This window comes from Phalaenopsis equestris, unplaced genomic scaffold, assembly GCF_001263595.1.
Source record: "Phalaenopsis equestris unplaced genomic scaffold, ASM126359v1 Scaffold000477, whole genome shotgun sequence".
Taxonomy (NCBI): domain Eukaryota; kingdom Viridiplantae; phylum Streptophyta; class Magnoliopsida; order Asparagales; family Orchidaceae; genus Phalaenopsis; species Phalaenopsis equestris.
In genome coordinates this window covers 154,456-158,672 of record NW_018164918.1, presented here as the reverse complement: position 1 = coordinate 158,672, position 4,217 = coordinate 154,456, and positions in this window count along the sequence as shown.

Below are 4,217 nucleotides of genomic sequence, written 5' to 3'. Positions count from 1 at the left end.
ATATGGTGTACCCTAGTTCCAAGTCAACACCCAGGGTCAATCCTAAGGCCAAGTAGCCCTATAGGAACTCTTCTTGAGCTTCCCCCATAATGATCTTACCTACCAAATATTAGAGGTTAGGACCAATATGTGGAACTTCAAGTTGAGTAAAGAGAAGAGTTTTGAGTTTCTAATGGTGAGGGTACCCTTTCTAGTTTTCTAAAACTAGTCTATAGGAAAATCATATGGCTAGACTTAGGCTACTAAAGAAATTTCTAGACCTCAACCAAAAGTGAGGTCAACAGTCAAATATATGAATTCCAACGAGATCCAGCGACCTATGAGAAATGGCATAAAACGAAGGAGGCCCACTGGTCGGAAGACTTAAGATACCACTTATGTGACAAGGTGCAACACCCTTAGCCAGAGGCCAATCTCGTATAAACCACCCAACCCAAGGAAAAAGGCTAATTAGGTCGAGCAACCTGTCTATTGTCACAAGCCAACTCAACGAGAGAGTTTAATATCACCAATTATCTCATGGATACCCTGTGGCTCTTCATCGGGAGTGAAGAATCAACAATATCATAGCCCATAAACATACTGAAAGACTCACTCGTTAAGGAATGAGTTATATAGCGGGTACAAAGATTTACCCTCTGCTCAATAGCCTAATTTAATTATGGTGACAGGATCTCCTCATCCTTGGAATGGTCAATAATCAGGTTAGTTCAATTGATAAACAATATCTGACCAACCAAAACAGTCCTGCCAACTCGAAGTCAGAAAAGATCCACCAACCGGCTACACCAACTAAGCATAGTCAATCATGCAAACCTTATAAAATCAAAGTTTAACAAGTTTAGCCGATCAAGCGATAATGTAGCCGACCCACATACTACATACGTAAAATAGCTAAAATACACTATAACGCCTTCATTAAAGCAGGGAAAAACATGCAACTTCACATATTGCACCCCCTCTTTTATAAATGAAGGGTTCATTAAAGAGAAACAACCAATTAAAGAGACTGATTGCTATTCATTATTGTGCATTTCTCTCTCTCTCTCTCATACCTTATGATCTAACCCTTGAGGTGTGATTCATGGATATATCAGGATTCAACATCTTAAATGGTTTGATGAGCGTAATCACACCACAGATAAGAAGAGGAGTATCATACAAAGAAGAAAATCATAACAGAGACACTGTTAACAAGGAGCCCACTAGGGAGTTCATAAACCAGTAGATCTAGTAGCTGACGTATCAAATGCTAGGGCATCCAAAAGGCATTGGCTGTGGGGAGGGAGAAGTGCCGCTGTGAGAAAGGACTGGTGCCAAATAGCCTAAGGGCACTCTTAGTCGTGGAAAGGGAAGAAGATTTCCAGTAATTTAAATTGCAATCGCAATTGATTTATTTGAGGTAAGAGATATATCTTGATCACGTGTAATTAAAATTACAAATACAATTTAAATTTTATGAATTGATACTCCATCAATAAGTTTTCATTATTTGACATAAATCTCGAAGAGAGACAAGAATCTTGAGGTAACTATTTTTGTTCTTTTCTCTTTTTATTTTTAAAGAAGTCATAAAGTTGTCCATCAACGTATACTTCCCTTTTCCAAATAAACCTCTCTTCTGAATCATGCGAATGATCAAGAGAAGAGAGGAGTCAGAAAAACAAGATATACAACAAAGGCAGACAAACAAGAAAAAGAACGTGTAAAACTTCCATGCAACAAGCCTTGCTAGGGTATGTCAAGCATTTACGTTTGAACAAAATCGGACCAAAATAACTTATGCCAAATATCTACAAAGGAATGCCTACGAAAGCTACCCACAACTAGTGATTCAGGTGTGTTTACCTGTTTTGAGGTTCAGAGTGCTCCCAAGGAGACGTATCACATTTTTTTTTAATTACAACTTGGGGTTACTCAATAACACTCTTGATTCAAAGGAGTTTTGCTTACATCAGTAGTGAGAACTAGCACATGACTGTCAAAGAACAGTTATTTCGCATGAGAATCTTCGATGCTTTCAAAGCTCCCACTAAACCACGGGGCAAAAAATGAGTCTCTCGTGGTCCTTGCACGGGTAACGGTCCTTGCACGGTTAACGGCCTCATCGACATACGAAGCGTACAAAATAACCAAATCATACACTAAAATATTCCAAAAGTTGCATTTATTTGACATTCCAATTAGACACAAAAATATTCCAAAAGTTGCTTTATGACTTGATTCAGGTTCGACTTGACTCTGATCATACCAACTTTGGTGTCACCAGTTCTGTCACGCAGTGCTGGTGAGTTTAACTATAAGTTTGCTAAAATTTAAATGCTTGATGAATTTTATATAGTCTGAATGTTTCATATTCAAAAATTTATCTTGAAATTCGTGTCATGTTTCCATATTTGTGTCAAACAATCAAAATTTTTTGATAGCGTGGCATGAATATTTTCCAAACCAATTCAAAGATATAATTTCACAATTTAACTAAGTAAAAAGAATTAAAAATATATTTTTTAAAAAAATATTTTCTTTTTTAGCAGCAAATGGAAAGATATTTTCAAAGTTAGTTTAAAACGAATATCCATTATTAAAACGTTGCATAGGATTCATTCAAACAATACAATCAACCTTTATTTGAACAAAGACGTTATTTCCTTGGCGACGTAATTAATGCTAATTTAAGTGGTTTTTTGGTTTTATGTCGTATTGCATTAACCTTCTAAATAGATTTTGTTAGCATTTTCTTATTTATTAAGAAATTTATCTCTTAATTTAAAATTGCGCGTGCACGCATAATTTAAACTTGTGAATAATTTTATATTTTATCCAAATGTAATTGTATAGACATCTTTTATTGGAAATATATTTGTTGTATGCTGGATAATTTGCATCGATAAAATGAGTTGGATGGATATACCTTCATAAAAATGTGTTATAAAACACTGTTAGAGAAAATAATTTTTTAAAAAAGTTGTGTCAGAAATTATATATATATATATTCTTTTTGAAACGTAATGGCCAGTCGGAGGCTATTATACGAGCCCCGATCATCCCTCGTGCACCTACACTCGAGGGGAATTGAACCCCAGACCAGGAGGGGACTTACAACTGACAAGCAGATGACTGACCAACTTGTAACTGACTGCCAAAATTTGGGTAATAAAATTGAGGGACCATAGCTTGGCGCCAAAGGTTAAAAAGCTCTCATCAACTGACTCCAGTTGGGCGCTAAAAATTGGGCAACTGTAGTTTGGCAATGGAAGTTGAGGGACTGTAGTTTGGTGATGGGGTGCGCTTAAATTATAAACATATGGCTTTTATTTAACAACCGTAGTTGGATTTTGGGAGTCAAGTAATTATAGTCAGACCATAAAAGATGGGGGACCATAGATGGGTAATGTTCCAGTGATAGTGATTGGATGGTGGAGTTTGATAATGATGAAAGAAATAGTCTGATGATTATGGTCAATTGGCATCAGTCTGACAATTAATTTCAAATCTTAATGATTTGATTATTCCAACCAAGAAGCAGCGTGTTGATGGCCTGTTCATGATTAGTCCAATGATGGAAATGGTCCAGTGATGACAATGATGATCTGGTGATGACAATGACAAGTTATTGATAGTGGTCAAGCTATGACACTGATTTCAAAGTGGCAATCGGGCAATTGTGGTTTGACAATGGTAGAAATTTGATGGTGGCAACCATGCAATTGTGGTCAAGTGATGACAATGGTTCAAAGATGGTGATTAGATGGGATTTCTCAAATGAAGGTCCAACAATGATGATCAATGACAATCTAACAATGTTGATGGCCATGCGATGATGGTTTTGACGCCGGTCAATAGCCCAATTGTGGATGTTGCAATAATGTAGTGGCTACTCGATGATGCGGGTAGCAACAATAGTATCATAATGGTGGATTAGAGGTGAAGAAGGAAATAACAGTCTGACAACAACTATGGCCGAACAGTTGTAACATTTGAATGATGGATCTTCGATGGTGGTAAACTGGTGGAGCTCATCAGGAATCATTCAATCTTCATTGCTCATTTGAACCTCTTCCTTCAAATTGAACATTTCTGAGTATGTTAAGTATCAAAATGTTGTTCAATTAGAACATTTTTGAGCTTTGTTAGATTCTTCTAGTTGGGCCACTCAATTTGACTGTAACTTGCAAGATTTAGATATCATTATCCTCCAATTATCATTTAATTTCTCA